General features: G+C 37.7%; 1 protein-coding gene across 3 annotated transcripts in view; it reads right to left on the bottom strand.

Moving 5' to 3' along the window:
* The window catches only part of SH3GL2 (SH3 domain containing GRB2 like 2, endophilin A1), a 90765-nt gene that overhangs the window by 53353 nt on the left and 13375 nt on the right, over positions 1-24037 (bottom strand). Inside the window, exon 1 of one of the 3 annotated variants that reach the window (XM_034073226.1) lies at positions 1550-1570. The exons of the other annotated variants lie outside the window; for them this stretch is intronic. The gene's annotated coding sequence lies outside the window, so the exon portion shown is untranslated. Of the gene's footprint in view, positions 1-1549; positions 1571-24037 lie in introns of those variants that run through there. 3 annotated transcript variants of the gene reach the window in all.

The following is a 24037-nucleotide window of genomic DNA, read 5'->3' as shown; positions in this document are numbered from 1 at the left end:
ATTATTCATTAAAAAAAAAACCTAGTTTTTACTTTGTTTTAACTTTATTGTGAACTCTCTGGACAACTGTCTTACCATAAAACTGTATCCTGCAAAAAGATTAAATTCTTTATAATGTTGTTTCCTAACCATATTCATTGATATCTAAACCAAGTACTATAAAACCATGGTGTAATTTATTTTAATAACAACTCTATGAGAGTGTGAGAAAACTTAATATTTCATGTTTGCAAATTACAGTTCGTGATATTCTTTTAATCTAGTATGCACAGACTGATGAGACTACATCATCATAAAGCAAAAGTATGTTACTTCTGAAAAAAACCGTAAAAAAATTAAAAAAAAAAATTATCCATTCCTGACTTTGTATTATTCTCGGTTAGTCTCATCATGAAGAGCATAGAAACAGAAATGCCACCACAGGTGATCCTTACTCCTCTCCCTAAGACTTAAGTCAATAAGCACAAAATTGCCTACTTGATTTCAGCTATGAAGTGTGTACTGAGGATGATCAAGAGCAGAAAACTGAAACTCAGGAAAGAAGGAAAATAGAAAAAATAAGAAAAAGGGAGAAAAGGAAGAAACAGAAGCAGAATGTGAGAGAAAGAAAGGAAAAAATCTACAAAACATGTCACTTTTAATAGTCCTTGCTGGCACATGAATTCCTTTGCCTACTGTTTGATGGAACAAGCACAGCCCAATTAATTTCCTGAACTGCAGTTTCCTGCTAATTTGTTGCATAACCTGGAAAAAGTAGCCTTTAATGAAGTCATAATTATTTTTACTATATACAGTCACATGCAGAATAAGCTGTCCAGTCACAGAGTCACCTTATTCTGCACTCCCAAGAGTGAGGGTTGTCATGGCTACTGCTACTTCGAAAGTCTTTATATGAGTAATATTTTATGTTTAAAAATAGTATTACATCAAAACCTAAGAGACAAAAAAGCCATCTCTGAGCAGGTGCTATGCAAGCACAATAAAAGGTGGCCTTTTTTTCTTTTAAATCTGAAACAACTGCAATTTTATTATACAGAAAAAAAATCTTAATTGATTTTCCATATATCTAGCAAAAGCATTCAATGTATCTAAAAAGATAACATTTCTAAGAGCATGATGGACCACAGGATAAAGCCCATTCTTTTAAAATGCACAAAAAATTGGAAAAATTATCACACTTCAAATAGTTGGTACTGCATGATCTTGTTGTAGTAACAGTGTGTTCTACAGGCAAGGACTTTTGACTTTTTTTTAATGCCATGCAGACTTTCCCTCTATGAATTTGTGAAAGTCTTGCTTTATTAACAGCCACAAAATCATGACTGATATAAAGCTAAAGGACAAAAGTAAATAAATTAAAAAAAAGATTATTTTTCTACAACTGTGTTACTTTCACTTCGAGGAATGGGCATATTTTCTTCTATTTTGGTCTTAGAGGACTCAGCTCCACTTAACACAAGATGAGTCATGAGGATTTCTCCCTGCTGAAAGCGTCAACTTCAGAGACTTTATTACTTTTTAATGATGTACGTAAAAGCTTACTACTCACCAACAGCAGTGAGGTACATTACTCCACCTTGGGACCTGACCCTCATTTACTTCCAACTCTTTTGTCAATTCACATTTCTTCCTCTTCATGATACTGATAGAGCATACAAAGTAAAGAGAGGTTTTACAATCTGAAAATTCAAATGTCAGATGAAGTTCACTAAGAATGTATCTTCTGTGGAATTAATTAAGCTATACCATTTCCACATCACTTGAAACCTGGCAGCCAGAGAGAACCTAAACCCACTTTTTGGTTAGGATGGTTACCATTTATGCTGCGTTTCTTACTGCTCCTTGCTGAAGCCCCATCTCTACCTACTGAAGAGGTGGCCTGTAGAACAATGAGTAAGGGCTTTGCAGAAGCATCCCTCTGAGTTTTGAGGGGCTTTCTTTGAGCATGAAAGGAAAGGTCAAGATCTTTCTACTATTCTTCACCATCTTTGGGGAGGTTTCCAAACTAACATGAAATCAATAATCTAGCTGTAAGGGTCTGCCTATCATTGGCAGCTTCACTGTTTATAACATGAACTTAAAACAACTTAGTTACTCATTACTTAAACCAAACTGAAACAAGCCTTGCTTAAACACAAATGTGTTCTAGAGATACTGTGGTTCTATAAAGAGTTTAAAAATAACCTTAAAATTAAAAAAAAAAATCAAACATAATTTGCAGCAAAGATTATAGTAGTAATTATTACCTAATGAAAGCACATCACCTCTATTCCTAGAAATATATTACAATAAGGTGGCTGCTAGACACCTGCAATAAAACCATTATCTTTGTTAAGATGTTGACCAGCAGCATGCAGAATTCAGAGATATGCCCAGAAAAGATGAACATTTTAAGGTAAAAATATATCACCTAGGGTCAAGATCTGTAAGATATGGTAGGTCATTTGGACCCACCTGCGTTTATCTGATGGCAAAGCCAGCTTCAGGCAGAAGCTCTCCCAGGCAAGTAAGACTTCTTGTTGAACTTTACAGGAAGGTCTACCAGAACTGTCTAACCTCAGCATTAAAGACCCAAAAGGTCAGCTACACTTCTGACTATGGAAAGATTAATCTGATGATGCAATGTGCTTTCTAAAAATGTTGTATTACTTGCTTTTTAAGCTGGAGGGGCTTGATGCTTTTTCATTCTTGTTTTGTGTTTTTAGATTTAGGGCACAACAACCCAAAGCACAGAATTAGTGACATGTTAAATGAAGGTAAGGCTCTATTTTTTAGTAGTTTGTGACCTTTAGCATCTTATTTCTCAAGATATGGTAGTATTTCCACATTTTTGTTTCTGATCTGGATGATGCAGTTGTATGTCTAAAGGGCAAAATGTTCAGCACTTATCTTCACACTGATTAGCTTTCTAACCTTGTAAATGCTCCTGATACTAACAGTAAACAGGAATGGTAAGGGCTAACTTTAATTCACTTCTGACTTTGGATGAAGGCAAAGGCTACAAAGCAAAGCTGATTTTGACCTCTAACATTCTTCATAATTTCGACAGCATCCTTTCAGAGGGAAAGGAAAATCCTGACAAAAACAGGCAAAAAAAAAAAAAAAGACATCAAACCAAAACTTAATATGAACAAGAATGAAGATGCTGGTTTATTTCTGAAAGTTTCTATCTGAGCTGTAGTATTTAGACCTTTTCTCCTCAATATGCATTCAAAAAAAATGTCCTTTTAGAAAAGGAAAAGATATCTTCTTGCATTATAATCCAAAGATATTTCTAAGATAATTGTAATTGCTCAATAAGACTCTGCTGTTCTTTTGCATGTAGATAGACCGATATTTTCTAGTTAATCTTTGGGCTCTAATTCTTTGAGGAAAAATTACTGTCAGTACCAATATAAAATAAAGAACGGTATGATTAAAAAGAAGCAGTTAATGGCTAAGCTATTTCTTAACTGTTTCTTAAAATCAATGTACATGTAAATTCCTAGGGGGGCTTGATTTGCTGGAAATACACTTATTATCTGGCCAATATGCAGCAAGTGGGAAATGCCTTACACATATATGCTCCTGGCAAACAAAAAAGCTCACATACCGAAGATTTACACAGCTGTGTGTAGCATCTACTACTGAAAAACAGGAGTGCTGAGTAATAAAAAAAAAAGAAAGAATATTTCATGTGTTTACTGAAACACCCATGCAAAAATTGAGCATTTTACAGTAAGAGTTTGACAAGTACTTTCAAGATCTGTATCAGTACTACATTCTTTCAGGTAAAGTCCAAGACAAAGCCTTTAATCTTCAGAGACCTATACTAATTGAAACATGCTGTAAAGACAGTAACACTCTCTCCACTCCCACTATCGATTTTCAAATAAAGGAACACTGATAAACCACCATCTTGAATGACCATTTGACATTTGTTACATCAGTGCAAAATACTCATTGATACTAATGAAAAGGCACGAAAGTGAATTTAAGCATTACTCTGTAAGAATATACAGCAGAGAAAGTAAGTGACAGATTACAGCAGAGAAACTGGGTCCAGACATCCCACAGGCATACTGAGATAGGAACTTCTGGTTTTATTCAGTCTTCTGATCTTTGAATTTGTCTTTACTGCCATTACCCTTGGCACTTTCAATTTGACTATGCGGCTTCACATTAGTTCTAGTGAGAACATGTGCATTACAAAGCCCTCTTAGACTGTCTGGTCTGGTGCTACTGTAAAGAACTATATAAGGTACTAGCCGTATCCCAAATATCCTTCTGCAGCATTAAATTCTTAGCTGCTTTTTAAAGTTATTTTTTAAGGAATGCAGCAACATAGGAAAACTCAGATTCTCAGAATACTACCAGTATAAACATGAACAAAACACTCAAAGCCAAACCTACATGCTCCAGACCCAGAAGCCAACCCAGACATGTAGCATCACATAACAAATACAAGAAGCTTGGGTCTTAATTAGCCATGAAAGTCCTGAAGAGGAGGCACCACCACCACCAAAACTGGTTTTCTTTCCATATATAACTAATCGGTACAAAAATGTGTCAGTACATACCCACCATTATTGCTGTGCAGCTATGGGCAGTTCTGCATCTAGCCCATGGAGTATGTTTTCATGCTATATACACTACTATGTTTTTCTCCATTAGAAATGCCAAAGAATACAACTTACGTAAAACTGCCTCAGAAAGAGAGTTTTGGCCATGGACCATTTCTCCATTAAAGGAAAAATACCACCTTAAAGCAAAGCGGGGCAGCAGCTGGCACCCACTGCCAGGAGCAGAGAGGCTGCTCGTTAGTGTCTAGCAACCTGCAGTCCAGGCAAACTGCTGTATCCACATTTAAACCCAGAGTCAGTGTTAAGGATGCTGACTACTATTCAGCTGAGTTTTCATACAGTCAGTCATTTGAAATCTATACTAAAATGTTTCCTGGACATCCACATAAGCCATCTGCAGGCTGCAGATCCACGGCACTGTGCCTTGCAGTTGCAGAGAAACCGTATACTTACACCAGTGTGATTTAGCTCCCCAGGATGTCTCACTGAGCTTGAAGAAAAGCCTATCTGAGGTCACCTCCTTCCTCCTGAAGGATTAATGACCGAATAGGAAGTCACCTACTCTTCAGTGGAAATACTCCATCCACCATAGTAGCCAGCAACCATGGAAAACAATGCTGGAACTTCAAATATAATTTACTTAGAAAATAATATACAAAGTAGTGCACTCCTATTTTTTATAATCATCCCAAAATGTAACAATAAAAATGGAATTCTTAATCAAATGATACATACAAACAAAGCTGTGCATAATAGCATAATAGCAGGTGCTCTTTACATACCTGTTCATGTACATTTTAAAGGATGAGGTGAAACACAATCCTCAGGTTTCCCACATAAATGTTTAAATTTTCTTTTATTCTGGGATAATGCTATCAAAAGACAGCGTACTAGAGAAGAAAGAGCACTTCCAAGGACACACAGCATGAGAGCAAGTGGTGAAAAAGCACAGCTTACTAGTCTCAAGTGTTTTTCAGGAGATATGTTTTTTAATTTTTTCCTTGAAATAAAACAGATGCAATCATTCTCCTAAAGACAGCTACAAAAGAAATCGAATACTTTTCAAGGTGCTTCTTCTGCATAATATTAGCCATACATCACTTTCCTGTGATATTGCATGTGCTAAAGTTACTTGACACACTTGTTTTGGAATATTCAGTCTCTTTAAAACTCAAGTAAAAATAAGTTAGTTTCTGCTGACAAGTGCTGATACTGCTTAGCCATACAAAGAAACCTAGACACAGTCTTTAATTACATAGCATTGTCTCTGCATCACAAGGTAACTCCTATGACCATGGTCTGTCATTGCCACACTCAACTGGTACAAAGCAATCTCTTAGGGGAACCTCACTCATGTTCAGTTTCCAAGACACTGATTTCTTTATGAGTTCTCAGTGCCACCTGTTAGTTTCAAATTCACTGATACAGTTCATAATCACAGAAGAGAGAGATCCTTCTGTCTACTTGCTGAGTGCTTATTCTAAGAATATTTTAAGGTGGGAACCTGTTTCTTACAGTACAAATATAAAGGATCACAAGAGATGGGGATTATTTATTGCTTCTGTTTGTTACAGATGCTACATGAAGAATGAAATGTAATATCAAGTATTTGCAGAATTGCCTTTTCTTTTTTACACAGATAAACACTTGGATTTTAAGAGCCACTAACTGCTCTGGGTCTTTCACAGACTTGGAGTTTCAGAAAGTACATCCTTTTTGCAAGATACGTATGAGGACTATATTCACCGAAAGATTAAATATAACGAATGTGAAAAGTAATGGAGAGTTTAATTAGCAGACTGACATTCTTAACACAAGCTGTTCACTTACATGCAGTATCTTTTGATCTGTAAGGGAACAAGTGCATTTGGATAGTTTACTAGGGATTTTGATTAATACAGATGTAAGTAGCTGTGAGATAATCACACCTCCACTTTCATCCTTATGTCTCTGCCTCATTCCTCCAAAAATAGATTTTATCATGCCCACAACAGTCTTTAAATAAAATTTGTTAGACTGATACTGCCTGGTGTTAAGTCTATGTGGCTTAACTGAAACAGCAATAAATGTGCAGCTGTATATGTGATCATGACATGAGTACAAAAATGAAAAGCTCAACTTTGTAACAAAACCAGAATCAGTAAGAGTTCTTCCCTTCCCTTTCCCACCATATAATCTCTTACAGATGAAGACTGAACATTAGTACCAGCATCTTTTTCTCTGTGAAGGGCTTTGTAAGTCCAAGAGGACAAAAATAATGTGCTAGCAATCTGTATGTCATGGGCTTACTCTTAACTCTACAGATGAAGCTGTGAGAGCAACAACTGCATTAAGAAGCTCATGACTAGCAACAACAGAACCTTGCCAAGAAAACTGTGCTAATCAGGTTTTTTTTTTACTTGCATCTAAATGGATCTGAGTAATGCTGTGTCCAAAATCCTGAGGGAGCTCTGGATGATCCATTCTCCCACAGAAAGCATTAACAGAACAGCCTTTCATTTCATTAATGTAAAATGCACACCTGATAAGAATCACATTCACACAGGAGAGCTGTCTTACAATTTGACACAAGTAAATTGCTTATCCTGCTGCCTCCGTTTCCTCATCTGCAAAAAACAGATAAAAAATTTTGATGCTGCCATGGAGGCACTGTAAGTAATGATGATATTGCTGTATTAAAGAGTATTTGTTCAGGTAAATCTCCCAGTCCCCCATGGGGCCATTTTCTCCCATGTTCCTCTCCTCTTGAAAGCAGCTTTTACAAAAATGTGACTTCTTTAAGAACTCTGCATCCACAAATATTCATGGAAGCAGTGGCAATTATAGGCAACCTCCTAATGTAACGCCAAATGTGGGTGAAGTTAGACTCAACAGATGCTACATTACACGTTCCCCTCAGAAAGATAAACATCTGTTGAGTTCTGCTTTGTGGGGGCTAGCTACACCAGCATGATAAAGAGCATACGAACAGACACATGAACATCTTGCTTGACTGTATTTCACAGACACGCTAGCTTTTTGGTTATAATATCTGGGCACACTAATGCATATTCTATAAACTGATTTCCCTCCCAGTCTCACTCCTCTACTTCTATACTGCAGCAGATGACTCCAAAACCTAACTGCTCTAAGTGCACAGGGTTAATTGTAACCAACTGGTCTGAAACACAGTAGGTATATAAAAACCTTGTGAGGAAGCTAAAACATTAGAATTCCTTCTTACTGCCCCCCCCCCTTCTTAGTGTAGCTACTGCAAAAAACTGCTTTGCTCCTAACACACACCAGCAGGCCCTGGTGTCCTGTGGAATGAATTGTTCATGATGTTTTGCTGGAAAGGAAAATGTACCAATCCATCTGGAGACCATTTAAAGTTCCACTACCACACATGTGCACCAGAAAGAGGTCAATTTTCAGCCTTGTTTTTAATTCTTCCAAAGATGGGGTTCCGTTTCATTAGCAGCTGTCCAACCTCTCAGAGACTGGTTAAGGGAAGGGAGCAGAGAAAAATATGTTCAGTAGCTACACACTCCTATGGCTTCAGTTAGGTTTTTATTATAACACTGACATTTAATAGTCTGAGAGTCTTGGATACCATTAAATAGAAATTTTGTATGATTAGTATTATATGGCAGTAAAAGAAATTAAGCAAGAGGTATTACAAATGTTGACTCCCTGCCCTTCTCTCAACGCCTGGACAGGAATCTTCCAAATCTGATATGGTCAAACCAGGCAGAGGAACATCACGTGTCACAACGACATTCCCCGTCATTCAAAAGATCACTTGTTCATTTGTTAAATCTGCCTCAAGAATAAGGTGTAACATCCCAGTTTTGCTGACTGAAAGACTGTTAAGAAAAATAGGAGATGCAGATGTTGAATCTTGGAAGCCTCAAGAATTCTCCCATTTTCTGAACGAGCGGTTTAAGTCCTGGTAAGAGAAGTGGTACAATGACTCCATCATGAAAAGAGAGATGACCATCCCAAAGTGACTATGAGCTCAGATCTTTTACTGCATGGAAGGCGCATGAAGCATTGACCACTTCAGATAGATGAACATCAAGTTTCTTAACCTCAGTTCTTTTGAACCTTTGCTTCAGAAGAAGCAAGGTGCTCAGCTACTAAATTGTCTGAAGGCTAGAATTCAGCTGATTATCCATAGAAACAGAACTAAAGTCACGGACAGATTTTAAAAGGCAGTAAAATTTTGGATGCATTCTGTCCCAGGAGTAAGTTGAATAGGATTTTTCAGAATTTCAAGAATTCTGGAATTTCAGGGACAGATCTCAGCTAAATTTGCTTTTACGTGCAGCTGTAAGGACAAATAGTCTGAAAAATACATATCATTACCATTTGTACTGGAGAAAAGAATCTGCTTGATTTGCATTTTTCAATTTAACTTTGAAGCCCAACCCTGTTAAGAAATACATTCTTGCATTTAGGATGCTAAAAAAAAAAAAAACAACTCAAAACCTAAAATCATACACCCCCAAAAAAACAAAACCTTCTGAAGTAAACCTACACAGCTGAATGGTAAACATCTCTTAGCATTAAAATGCAGCACATTCATAAAGCTTTGTCAGTTAAGAATTCATATTATATACAGAATTTCAAGATCCTCTTCTAGCCTCAGAGAATGGTAAACCTATGCAGGAACAAAAATGGCTTGTAATTAGACAATCCGTTTTCAGTGATGTGCCCCAAATAAAAGACAACAGACAGCTGTTTCATTACTGATTTTGATTGTCACCGATGCCTAGGCACAAAGCTCTTCAGTCAAGGAAACAAATGTGGCCTGCTGAAATACATAAGAGTCAACTTAGGAGGGAACTGTTGCTGACTCCGCTTCAGTCTGGGAGAAGCAAAATTCACATGACTGTGCCCAAAAGTCGTGACAATTTGCTGTCCAAGACCAGTGCAAGCTGCATCTAAACAGACCAGGAAGAATCAGAGGGGAATCCAGACTAGCGATTGAGACACTTTTTGTCTGTTTTTATTCCTTAATACCAGAACATAAAGCTCCTCTACTGCATCTACCATTTCAGGTCACACTGGATTTATATTATAAACCACTGTGCAACTATTGCATTTCTATGAAGTTCTAAATTTTTACTCAAAACTTCATGCTTAGGCAGATAGTGTGCTCCCGTAAGCAGTTCATAAGCACATTTTACCATCTAAAACAGGGTTACAAGCATTCACCCTTGAAATTAAAGATATAACAATTTAAGAAGACTCATTGCTAAGAGGCCCATTATACAACTGAAAATGTATTTTCTGGCAAGAAATTCCAACTGAAGAAATGGTATAATAAACAGCTGAATATCATATATAGCAATGGCTAGGTGAGATACTTATTTTAGCTAACACAAAGGTAAGTATAATTAGAATGAGTCATTAAGAACACATGACTGCAGACCTATAAGCATCTCAGCTTAATTTAGTAGCTAACAAGAAAACTTGATAGTTTTTAGTGAGACAATGAGTTATTATAGGTTCTAACTTCTTACTAAATTTATTTCGTACTTGTTGAAATACTGTAATCAGTGTATTTTTATTTTGCTTGACAAAACTTCAAATGTCTCAGAAATGCACTTTTAGTCCACACACACACACACAAAAAAAAAAAAAAGAGTACATAACAAATGACTGATCCTTACTTAGAAGCATGGTAAGCCATGTTACCAGTTGATAAGAGTACCTATGGTAAAAGGTTTTTATTCTAGAGCATAGAGATGTATTCTGGAGTATTCCTAACGTTTAAATTTGTTCCTCGTTGTCATTAATTCAAAATAATCATTTAACCAAGTCCTTAGATAGCAGAAATTCTGGGCATCAGAGAAGATTAGAAATGACTGTATCAGAAGATGGTGCCAGGATACTGTCTATCTGTAATCTCTACACCGCTGCAATAAAACACGAGTTATGAGGAAGCTCAGGATGGGTACACTTAGCTGTATGTGCAAGTAATTAAAACTACTTACCTAACAGATACTCCTTACTGCATATACTCTGGTGGTTTCAGGATATGACCATATTACATGATCTAATGAGGAATTTCATTAGTATTTCTTCTGCCTATGGTTTTCTCTGCAGAAAGCGGTCAAAGACTTATTTCAGAGGCAGAACGGACAACATCCAAATATTACTGTAAACTGGATTCCAGGATGAATGACTGATATCCCAGTAATTTTTCAAGAGGGGAGACTGAGGGAAAAGGATTTGATTTGCTCTTGGACATAAAAGTCAGCAACATGCCATTATTAGAGTCTGAGATACTGGTATTAGATACTGAAAAAAAGGTTCTCATTAGCTGAGCTTCTTTCTTACCTATGTCTGCATAAAGCAACAGAGATAGGTAGCTTCTGGCATACAAGCATATTTCAAAGTACTGAAATTTAGGCACTTCATGTAATTCTATACCCAATATAATACTACATTCCTTCAAAATCCTGAAGCTCCCACAATCTAACATCTTTCAAACTACTGCAATACAGTTGTGCTGCAGAAATTGACCTAAGTATGGATACACTGAGATGACAATGCTACAAATCAGCTTTGTGACTTCTGCTTGTAAAATCAAAACCACCACAGGAAAAAATAGGCTACTACTGAGTCTTTTCTTCTGTCACATACCAAGCTCCATGATCATTTTTATCAGGTAAAGAATGTCAGTTACCATGACAGTAAAAACCAGTTATCAGTGTGAAGTGACAAGACTGCATGGGTCTCCTCCTAACTTGTCCTTCAGTTATGGTTTTAACTAAGATGAAAATTAACTCAGAATCCAGTAAAATTGTGAAGGGACAGCATCCCCTTGGGTCCCTGACTCACAAGCAAGCTGGTAACTGAATAGGAGAGTGGCAGAGTAAGACTTTATCATTAACTAGAAGTCATCACTAACTGGTAAGGGATTGATATAAGATCCATGCAGTTCTGTCATAAAATATAATTTCAAAATGAAGCTGCATGAGAAATCTAGAAAGAGAGTGGGAATAATCCTTTCAGGAAATTAACATACAAGAACTTAGGAAAAGAACAAAAGCCATTCAAAAGGCAAGTTGTTCTAAATTGCATATATCTCTTCTGATGGATGGAGTAATGTTTTGGGTAGGTTTCAAAGACCAGCAAATGAAAACAAAAAATAGTGTTTATACCTTTTTAAATCTAGAAAGCATGTAACAATATTCCAAAGATGTGCACTTTCCTGTGTGCTTTGATCTAAAATCAAATCATACAAGCCCTTCGGAGTGGAAATTACTGGTCTCTTTCCATTTTGATATAAGTTGACACAGAAAACCAGAGAGCTAATGGCATCTTTAAGATGTCAGTTTTCCAGGATTTTTGGTTCCTACTAAACACAGAAATTTCAAAGTTTATCCTTCATTCTTTTTTCAGAAATTAGCATTAGTTTTTGAAGCACATTTTTACACATACTTTGCTAAAGGCTGAAAAATACTGATCAGTATTTCTGCCAATTTCAGTATGCTTCAAAAAGTTATGAATGTTTACTTCCCTACAAAAAAAAACACAAAACAAAACAAAAAAAAAACCCCACCTAAGTACCTATGAAGGTGACATGTAAAGAAATAGTCTCAAGATTAGTGACATAGTCATAACATATCAAAATTAGAAGGCAGTTGAATCAACTTTATATATTTGACCCAGATCATCAGACTGCAAATGATTTTTTCCAGTAGTATTAGGCACATATCAGAGTTTCACAATTTCCTATTCACTAGCACAGATAATCTCCAGGAAGGTTCAGCTGAACACATGCTTATTCCAGAAGCTGCAGCAGTTAAATAACAAGCTAAGACAGCTGGGTTCAATTTAGGTTGAGGATTACTCAATCATTCAAAAGATAACCACTGTTAAGCTGGTGAAAGCCAGCACTGCTGCTATCACTGAACTTAATTGCTAAGTGCAGTTTTTTTTCTATTTAGGACATTAAAGAAGTATTTTTAAAAGGCTACTATTTTCCAGGGTGGGGAAAAAAAACAAACAAAACAAACAAAACACAAAAACACCAAAACCACACACACACACAAAAACAGCAGCAACAACAACAAAAACCACAAAAAAATACACAAAAATCCAAAACCACACCACCAAAAACATACACACACAAAAAATCCAAACAAAACAAAAGCCAAACAAATCACACATAATTTTAAATTCTAAAGAATAACAATTTGTTCTCAAAATGTAGCTACTACTCTGAAGATGCCAGATTAGTATAAATTAAAGAGATAAAAAGCACATGCATTTGACATTTTCAACTTTTTTGAGAACATTATGCATACATTTCCTATATTTAACTCAGTAACTGATTCACCATTTCCTGCCTAGAAACTTCCTCTGTGGGGGAAAGACTTTGGGAAGGAACTACTGTTGTAGATAATGGGATTTTTTTTTCTTATTTAGCTCATAAGTGCATTATAGTAGGAAACAGCTACTCAAGTAGTTACTTGAGGTTGGGTGTAGCATCTCAAACTATGTACTTCCATTTTCCAGCTGTCTCAATTTCAATTTCTGTCTACCCCTTTCCTGTCAGAAATCTCAACTGATTATACATTGACTTGTACAAAAGCACAGAAAGATTCTCTGCCATGTTTTTCATAGAGAAATCTTTATTCAAAGTACAAGTGCTAGGGTTTGATATGATTCCATATAGGCTTAAAATCAAAATTTCTATCTATTTTTTAGTACAAAGTTGCCAATTTCTTATTTTAGTGGGTTGGGTTTTTCTTTTTTCTTTCTAAATAATAAATGGGATCCCAGATTCTGCTGAAGTACTTACAGACAGCTTATGGTGAAATGTGTTCATCAATTACTAATATTTGACGCCAAGCATTTCCTGGGTAGCTAACACATTAAGTCCATTCTTGACAAATTAACGCTTCAGTGCAATTGTAACTTGCAAAGTTTTTGTATATTCAGAAATGGAAACAAATAATTTTTCCACTATTAACTGGCTTCTAGGTCTGATTAGAGTAGGATAATGATTTTTTACCCTTAGTTCTTATTTTTCATGTTTAAGTTCTAGTGGCACTTCCCTGGAAACTCACTATGTTTAACAGTATCTTCATAACAGAAGCTTTTCAATACAATGACATTCTTTCACACAGAAGAAAGCATATTCATGGCATAAATAAGCAGTCAATTTCAGACCAGTGAAAGCACACGGGTAAGCCTTTAAAGATAAGTAACCTACATGCATTTAAATATTGTGCTTTTCCAATGCACATTAGTCTTACAGCCATCAAAAGTTCCCCTGACAAAACACGATGAAAAGAATTTCTGCAAGACCTGAAAGCTCTTGAAACATTATTTACCATCTCTAAGTAATTACAGAAGGGCCACTGCTCTACCCTTGCTTATGACTGCAAAAGAAGTAACTCTGGGATAAAGCAATGTTTGTTGTAAACTGGTAACTTGCTGTCTATTGGTTAACTGGTTATGTTACAACAGTATATTCTCAGATTCCTTGATATTCCACAGAATTCACACTGGTACTATGATCCATATCTGAGGTGCCATTTTCTAGTTGATTAGAAACCAGGAGAAATGACTGGAGGGACTAGTAAGAGACCACAGATTTAAAGTGACATTGTCAAGGCTGATAAATTCAAACGTAATTCCTTGCTTTGTACTGTCATAAGAAGCTGTAGTTGCAAGAAGCGTGTTTCAGAAACAGCATTTTGACAATAGGTCTACAATCAGAAGTCAGTAAAGAGTTTTCATATACAAGCTTCTTGCAGGAAAACTGTCTTTAAACAGTATCCAAGCATTGTACTATTCCAAGAATCTTTCAACTCCTGTTGTTCTCATTCCTTTGATTAAAAGAAAAAGCCTTGTAAACAGCCTTTGAGCACTTTCAACACTAATATTGCCCTAAAAAACAGTGCTTAATAAAGGAAATAAGATACATAAAATGTAGAAGGGATAAAGGTCATAAACACCTGCAGCACTACCTCATTTAATTTCACTATAATTAAAAGGACTATTAAAACACCAAACACCAGGGTTCATAAAGCACAAAGAAAACAGTTTAAAAAAATCCTTTAATGGTTCAATTGTAATGACAATCTTTAAGTCAAACATCCAAGAAGTCTTTGAGTCTCAGAATTCTCAGTCTTTGTTACTGGAATATTATGTCAGCTTTTGGTAACAATAGTGCTCTTAAGTATTTTTAAATTAGAATACAAATTACTAGTATTTAGTATCTAAGCAAAAAGAACTGGGGACGTTTCTAGTAAAATCCATGTCTTACCAAGGTACATGAAACTTTAGAAATGGCAAAACACTGACAACTATCTAACTATATCACCTATTCGCTTTCCATGTATGCAACTGTAAATAAAAAATAATAATGAAAAAAATACTTTATTCTAGATGCCTTGGCTTCTTAGGAGATGTCCTTAACATCTTTTATAAAAGGTCATATGAAATGGAAAAACTGTTTCTAAACAAATGGATAAATACAGGCCATGACAGCAGTGCCACAAGACAAGCCCAGCACAGCCTGCCCAAGATCAGCTGAGTCCCTGGCCTGTGTCTGTGGGACATGACGTAATCTGCGGATAAGCCATATGAAGCTTATCATACCCTCTGACTAAACACAGCCTTACTTCTTATCAGACAAATAGAGAGAATAAAATTAGCTTGTACCATCTTATGCCCTGGCAATAAAGCAGTTCAGGAGGGTACGGATAAGACCCTCCTACAAGGTCTTCATAAGCCGTAATTTGTCTGACCAGGCGACCTGCGGCACGCAATCCACTGCCCGTGCATCCTGGGGCACTGCCACAGCAGCGTTATGTAACCACTGTAATACTCTTTACACTGACCGGGAAGGCCAGCCACTGGCAAAGCACAGCTTGTTCACCCCCTTCTCCCTTGGCACTTAAAACTGACGGTAACTGTAATTTGTGAAGCGAGGGCCTGACAGTGTTGTGCTGAAACCACTGACCAGCTGCCAGCAGCCTGCCAGGATGCAAGGCCCGACCCCCATGAATCCCATAGGGCAGCGCTGCCCCCCACAGTCATCCCTCTGCCGGCTGGCTCACATCACACCAAGCACAAAGCGGGTGCTCCCAGTGCAAGACACAAGAGATGCAACTGCACACAGGTTGCAGGTGTCAGCAGTGACATCTTTAACATTTTCCTAACAACTGTTACACTGACCTGCTGCTCTACACCTTAAAAACAGACTGATGCAAACCAACGTGGTTCTTTGAGAATTCAGTATACTCACTCTAAGTCCCAGCAGGAAAGAATATGCTAATTAGTGCAGCTGAGACAGCCTCAACAGCATATTTGACTATTTGGAGATGAGGAGAGTGATAAACTCTCTACAGAAACAATGTGTTCCAAGTACAGCTTATCAGGAATTGAACTACTTGTGTCTCTTAGAAAAACAACGGAGATTTTTTTTTTCCTGCTGTCACTGTCCCAGGATTTATCCCCATTTGAAGCCAAACATCAATAAAAAGAGTACAACTTATTTTGAAGGGATGGACAGAATGATTTGACTCTGATGCACTTAGGACAGCTCCTTCTTACCTTCTATCTCTACAGCATGTAAACTGGCCATAACCCAAGCCAGGTAGCCTCTGGATTCAAGATTAACCTGAACCAGGGGCACTTCAGTCACAGATGCTTGTCATTTAGCACCGAAGAGTCAGCCACAATAACAATCACCATTTATGCAGGAGCCAAAGCCAAGATCTCTGGCTGAGACTATAACAAGTCTTTCCCTTATACAAGTATTAAAATTAATTGATTGTTTTACACTGAAAAACCGAACTTCTCGTTTCAAGATGATGTCTTGTGTGAGAAGTTCATTCATGTGTAGCCAGAAGAGCAAAGAGAGACAAAGTAGTGCAGAAATATCCATTTTCCTTGGTGAATCATTGTGGGGAAACAGTGTTTATCTGACTTCAAATACCCAAGTGCTTCTGCTTCCAAACTATAAGTAGTGAAAAGGTGAAGGAATAGCAAGCATAAGAAATTGTAGCTGTTTCCTCTGTATGCTAAAAATGCCATGTCCAAAGAGCAAAGCGTTGTTAACTTTTTATTCCTTTGCAAGAGTGTGAGGTTTAAATGGAAAATACGTTTACAATGTCAATGTCACTGTTCCCCTCGGGCAAGTCTCAATTCACATCACTATTCAAAGCACTACCCACTCTTTAGTCAGCACAAAGAATACACAAAATATTAGGACACATTTTTAATGCAATAAAATACCAGTTAAATAACTTTGTTCCTAAGCCATTTTCCAGCTACCAGAGGATAATGAGATCCCCACACTGTGTCTCTGGGCTACAAAGCTCTCAACTCATGAGAGAAACAGACAATGGCACAAGATGCCTGGGGAAGGTGGTAATGAAATAAAAATTCCTTCATTTCTAACCAGCCCACACTTAGTCCTTCAGCGAGCTCCCTGTCACTGAAGACAAGTGTAATTTTCCCCACCACTTTCAATTACAGCCCTAGGTGACAATAATAAAGACTTTTCCATTTCCTGGCTCCTGTGACAAGCAAGAAGTCCAGGTTAGTTTGGTCTGAGAATGTACTGAAATGACAGCAGACATACTGCTGACATCCTGAACACAGACTTTATGGACTTTATTTTCCCACATTACATCCTTTTCTCTAAATTTGAGACACATCAGTTTGATAGGTGGACCACTCAGTGGATAAAGAACTGCCTGGATGGGCATGCAAAGAGTTATGGTCAATGGCTCAATGTCCAGCTGGAGACCAGTAACGAGTGGTGCCCCCATCAGGGATCGGTGTTGGGACAGGTCTTGTTGAACATATTTGTCAGTGACATGGACAGTGGGATTGAGTGTGCCCTCAGCAAGTTTGCCAATGACACCAAGCTGTGTGGTTCCGTTGATACGCTGGAGGGAAGGAATGCCATTCAGAGGGACCTTGACTCACTTGTGAGGTGGGCTGATGCCAACCTCATGAAGTTTAACCATGCCAAGTGTAAGGTCCTACAGCTGGGTGGGAGCAATCCCAGGCACAGCTACAGGTTGGGCAGAGAAGAGATTCAGAGCAGCTCTGCGGAAAAGGATTTGGGGGTGTTGCTGGATGAGAAAATGAACATGAGCCAGTTTCAGTGTGTGGTTGCAGCCCAGAAAGCCAACCGTATCCTGGGCCACATCAAAAGGAGCGTGACCAGCAGATCGAAGGAGGTGATCCTGCCTCTCTACTCTGCTCTTGTGAGACCTCACTTGGAGTATTGTGTGCAGTTCTGCTGTCCTTAACATAAAAAGGACATGGAATTGTTGGAACAAGACCAGAGGAGGGCCATCCTCTGATTGCCCATCTCTAGTCTATCTGGATTGCTCTGTAAGGCCTCTCTACTCCTCAAGGGAGTCTACAGCTCATCCTAATTTAGCATCATTGGCAAACTTAATTAACATACGTTCGATTCCTCTGTCCAGATCATTTTTAAAAACATTAAAGAGCATGAAATTGAGCCCTTGCAAACCCCACTGGTGACTCTCCACCAGTGCATCCATTTACTATAACTCTTTGAGCCTGACCCATCAACCAGTTGCTTACCCAATGTGTTATGGACTTGTCTAGCTGTATGCTGGACATTGTGTCTAGAAGATGCTCTTGTGAGACCTCACTTGGAGTATTGTGTACAGTTCTGGTGTCCTCAACATAAAAAGGACATGGAACTGTTAGAACAAGTCCAGAGGAGGGCCACGAGGATGATCAGGGGACTGGAGCACCTCCCATATGAAGAAAGGCTGAGAAAGTTGGGTCTGTTCAGCCTGGAGAAGAGAAGGCTGCATGGAGACCTCATAGCAGCCTTCCAGTATCTGAAGGGGGCCTATAAGGATGCTGTGGAGGAACTCTTCATTAGGGACTGTAGTGACAGGACACAGGGTAAGGGGTTAGAACTTAAACAGGGGAAGTTTAGATTGGATATAAGGAAGAAGTTCTTTACTGTGAGGGTGGTGAGGCACTGGAATGGGTTGCCCAGGGAAGTTGTGAATGCTCCATCCCTGGCAGTGTTCAAGGCCAGGCTGGACAGAGCCTTGGGTGACATGGTTTAGTGTGAGGTGTCCCTGCGCATGGCAGTGGGGTTGGAACTAGATGATCTTAAGGTCCTTTCCAACCCTACCTATTCTATGATTCTATGACTAAGATCTCAAAGTCTTTCAGAATCACAGCAAAGCTTAACTCTGAATTATCCTAAGATACGATACATGATCATGCTAAGCTGAGCAAGCACCTTTCTAGGAGCCATCTAGAAAAACTTGTTTGGTACCTTGCACAGTGTGTATGAGTATGTGACTTCCACAAATTCTCACTAGTGTTCTCTTGCCACTTCAACCCACCAGCAGTCTAAAATTTGTTTCAGCAACATAACATTCCTGGTTATGATTTTTTTTTATAAGCCCTAATGACAGTTTCTCTCTTTCAAAGAGATTTAGCAGGATCTAGAATGACAGGGGCACTCTTACCACTGAGATCACTCAACTTTCCTTAAACATCCCTGTAGTCTTTCAGCAATGAAATCCTGGGATACCTGTCCAACATGCTTCCAGCTGGTCCATAATGCAGCTGCCACAACGTGGCAACGCAGAGAACAGGCTGTTCTGAATTCTTCAGTTCCCTTTGAATTACTGGCTGCACTGGTAACAAAGTGAAAAACGAGGGTATAATATAACATAAGCACTCAGAATAGCCTCTGCTCTTTCCTATTATGCCAGAGTTTCATCTCTTTCTTAACAAGAGTTTATACTAAAAGCTGAAGTATACTGCTGTTAGTAGCAGTTTGTCAAGCCTTTGGTCTGGCTATCAAAATACTATTCCCAGCTTCCACAATTCTCTGTGGTTGACTTTCAGACATGAAAAAATTGAGAATAAACAACTAGGCAAACTTCCATTTCATTTTTCCCCTCTTTTACTCTGCAAAAGTAAAAATTAGTAAAACTAAACACAGAAGTATATGGATGAAGCTCTGTATTTCATCTCAGAAACAAGTGCTCCTCATTGTTGGAAACACAGATAATTTTGTTCATCTAGTAGGCAACCAGAAGTGTTATTTTTTAAAAATGAATCTCTTAGTGGAAAAAAAAAAAATAGAAGTTAAACCTTTTATCTACTGCTGAAAATGGTGACTATATTCCACTAGTTCAACAGTATCAATTAGGCAAGTTCTTCTTTCATTGTTAAAACTCTTCCTCTGAGTACCTGCTAGTGAAAAATTCATACAATTCCATAAAAAAAAAAAAAGAGCTCTAGAGAAGGTACTATAAGAAGACTTAAGAAGTAAACAGCTAACACCACATGACAGAAGGAATTCAAGTTCCTATTAGATTTCACTAGACTTCACCACCATGGCAAAATCAATCTTAAATGATACTATTACTATAACATACTATTACCATGAACAGCTTATTTCAGCAAGGCTACTATTATGTTTTCAGAGAAAAGCAGAAGTGATATTGGTACTTCTGTGAACACTCTGTATTTTCGCTTATGCTTCTGTCTTTACATACCACCAAACCAGATACATGAACAGTATTGGATTTGTCTTCCACCACCTTGCAGCAACATGATTATGCCAAGATAGATTTCTATAAAAGTCTGAACTTCTTTTCTTCTTTCAACATGTGTTGCTAATTCCTGAAAATCAGTATTTTTTTCAGTGCTTCTTTAAGATTAGTATCAGGAGAGTTGAAAAAAAAAGATGGAACACGGAAATACAAGACAAGATTTCTTTTACTCTCCCTCTTGTAGCAGACATTTGAAGTATTTCTGAATGGGAAAGGGATGTAAATTTATTAGCACTCTGCTAGAAGAAACATAAAAGTCGACTACAGTCAACCTTCTTCATAGAGAGCATTTTCTCAGGCTGAAATAAAAAAAAAACAAAAGCAAGGGCTGCGAAAAAATGAAGCTTCTCTTCAAGAAGTCACAGGGGAACAATACGCTCTGGGACAAAACTACATAGTACACTCTATGCTGGAAATCACAGACTTGACTGAAAATGCTGAAACAGGCATCACTGTTCCAATGTCATAGATCAGTGTGCAAGTAAGCTCGAAAGAAAGAACAGGGCAAAGCTCAATTTTCAAATCAGCAGTGCTCCTGGGAAGCCTAGAAGAAATGTGACCTTGTAATGTCCCATAGTAGGCATCATCAACATATTCATGCAAATTTCAGGTCAGTACTGGCTTTTCAGATGAGTATCTTCTTCTGTGATTCTCAAATTGCCAGAGCTCAAAATAAATATATTAATGTAGTCTCAGCCATAAAGCCAACGATCAATGTACTTATTTTCACTGTCTCATTTGAAAACTCCTTTGACAAATGGAGTAACTTTTTTTCTCTTTTTTTCTACCTATGGACTGCAAGAAATCAGACCTCATTTAACCCTTAGATACTTGGCATATCAAGTACCTAAATCTCAAGCATGCACACTGAGATTTGGGTATTCTGAACATACTGTCAAATGGACTTTTCTGTATAAAGTTAAATTACAAAATTGTTATTTCACCAATGTTGTTGAACTTTCAAAGTACCCTGCAAATAATTTCCCCTTCTGTCTTAATCAGATATGCTGTTCCTACAAACAGTTATCTTGAACAGATATCTCTTTGACAGGGTTGGATTCTGCTGAGGTTAGCAGTTAAAAGCAGTTTTAAATGATTTACTGAATTAAGCTGAAATTGTGCTTGCTGCAGATTAGAAGCATACAATGCAACAGCTTAGATGTGCTATGGCACTTTGATAATGAGCACCAGCAAATGCATCAGAGCCTGAGATATGTCAGAAGTTTAGCCATCACCACATCACAAAGACACTCTCATCACACAAAACAGGACTGAAGACTATTGTTGTTAGTGTAACTTGTACTGTACAGTCAAAAGTATGTGTGTATTACTATACATGACTCATTTCTTAACTGTTTACCACCATTTCCTTAAGTTACTCATGTGAAGATAAAGGGGATTATCGTGATGTATCAGCACTCTCTATGAAGACTGCACCCCATCTGGAAATGCATCAGCAATTTTCCTCCCTCAGACCAGCTCTAAAGATGTGTAAATTTTAGACCCAGAATTTGTGTTTGAATGTCTGTTTCTCATTTTTAGGCAGCTTACAACAGAAACTTAAATTTTCAAGGTATCTTTTTTCTGTTCCTATGAAAAAGCCATTATTGATGTGAAAGGACTTGCTCAACAACCCTTTTTTAGGAAAATTAAATCCCCAGTTCTCATACTTGCACAACCAGAGAGCTTCCACAGGAACTTTTAAGAAGGATAAAAAAGACTCTTATCTTGTTTAGAATGCCAGTGAGGAGGCACCTACCAGTCTCGCCTATTAATCCTCACTGATGTGCTCATCTTCAAACTGTTCTTGCTTCCTAAACACAGTGTTTTCCAGAGTGATACTCCATCAAAGCTGTCTCTTCCTTTTTTTCCCCAACAGCAATTCTGCTACCACTTGCATCCCAGATTTTCAGGGGTCCTTCATTTATCCATCTGAATCAAACCTGAGCTTGCTGACTGAGCAGCATCAGAACTTCAGGGAAAGGCTCAGAGGATGTGGTCCTCTGTGGCACTGTGAAAGGAGTTGACAGAACTGCTCACAATGTAGGCTCCCTTGCACTTACAAAGCTTTACCCTACTTGCTTACAAGCAGTCTGTAGATTGCAGCATCACTGGATGTCTTTCTCGTTTTCAGAGCCTTTCACTTCTGAATAGCCTCTTTTCCTCTAAGAAACTGAAACTGCTTAAAAAATAACAGTAAACAATCAATGAATTCCAGGCTTAAAAAAATGCTTGCAATTGCAAACTGAAAATTCTGTGCTCCAATCAAATATTTACAAGGACTTTCTGTCTACATCCTGTACATTCCATGGATAAACACTGCAGTTTACAGACACTTGACAAAATTTTTGTGAAAATGCATAGTACTCAGCAAAAATTGCTCCTTTCTGTAGCTGGTGTTAAAGCATTACTCCTGTTATCACATGATTACATATTAGCAAAAACCACCTCCGCAGGACAAATCAGCCAGTGGCCTCACCAGCAAAATGAAGAAATACTGGAGTATTTCATACATATATCAGGGAGGAAATCAGTAAGAGTATATGCCTTGTTATATACAAAGCCACATATATTTTTTTTTCACTTAACAATATGGAGAATACTTACTCCCAAGCACATATCTCTACTTTAAACATATTACAAACCTAACTGAGCTTTAACTATTGTTCAATTATTGTTTACCAGTGAAACAACATACCATAAGCCTCTCAGTTTGACTTACCTCAGAATCACAGACAGCTTTTCTCACTACCACCACAGTAGTTCACATCATCACTGGATAAATTATTTAGTGTCCTCACCAAACTTTTAATGTATTTGTGTTTTGAATATTCTTCAAATATGTCAGAAGTAGCTTAAGGAAGAATCACTTATTTGAGAATTCAAGTTCAAAGTAAATCACTATGCAGAACTTGAAGCAGAAGAAGAATCTATTTAGTTCCCTAAAATACGCAGAACAAAAACAAATCTGAAATACATTACAATAAAATAATAACAAACATGAGGATTTTAAGAGCTTAAAAATTTACGTACATTTTCTTTACTTGGAATGAATTAAACTACAGAATTTACCTATACAAAAATGTTTGCTAAGTTATGTATAAATATTTATTTCACAAGCTTCTGTTTATTTCAAAGTATCAAATTCTGTCTTCCTAGCCTTACATCAAAACCTTGAACCTAGATGAAAATTTTGAAAGCACAACTGAATGCTTCAGCGAGTACTACATTTTCATCACCTGCACTGAACACCAGCCCGTGCATTCTCTAACAACCTGGAGATGTGGGTTGATTTCTAAGGCATACGTAGACACTGCACCCTGGGCCTGCTCTATCCCCCAAGCTAGCCTTAACTCCTTATTGCTTAAGGCTCTTTAGTCAATATGAGTGACACTACATGATCATCCTCCCGTCCTTCCATTTTTACACGTTCCTATTCAGGCATATCTACACTGCATACTTCCTCTCACACAACTATGTAAGTGTTGGCTGGGAACTGATGTGACTTCTGATCTGCAAACCTGTGACCAAAGCAGCCATTTACACAGAAGTGGCACAGCAATTTTCTATAGTTTGTTTTACTTTTATGGGCTTCATAGTGACTTTAATCACAACAGTACTGTTAAAAAAAAAAAAATCACACTTATTTGCCAGGGTCATATACCGATATTTCCATATTGGTCCAGTGATCCTTATTTAGCTAGAGCCTTCCTTTCCCACTGACACTAAGCACCCTGTAGTCAGAGTCTCTGACATGTAGAGCTCATTTTGTGAAATTCACCTGGAGCTCACTCTCTCCATGAAGTGCAGAAGAACTGAGTTGCAGCCTGACAATTTTGTAAGACTACTCCACTGGCATTGCGATATCCCCCAGCACACATTAGT

The sequence above is a fragment of the Melopsittacus undulatus genome, chromosome Z, assembly GCF_012275295.1.
Source record: "Melopsittacus undulatus isolate bMelUnd1 chromosome Z, bMelUnd1.mat.Z, whole genome shotgun sequence".
Lineage (NCBI taxonomy): Eukaryota > Metazoa > Chordata > Aves > Psittaciformes > Psittaculidae > Melopsittacus > Melopsittacus undulatus.
Note: the sequence above shows the minus strand (reverse complement) of the source record. Positions and strands in the feature narration are given on the sequence as shown.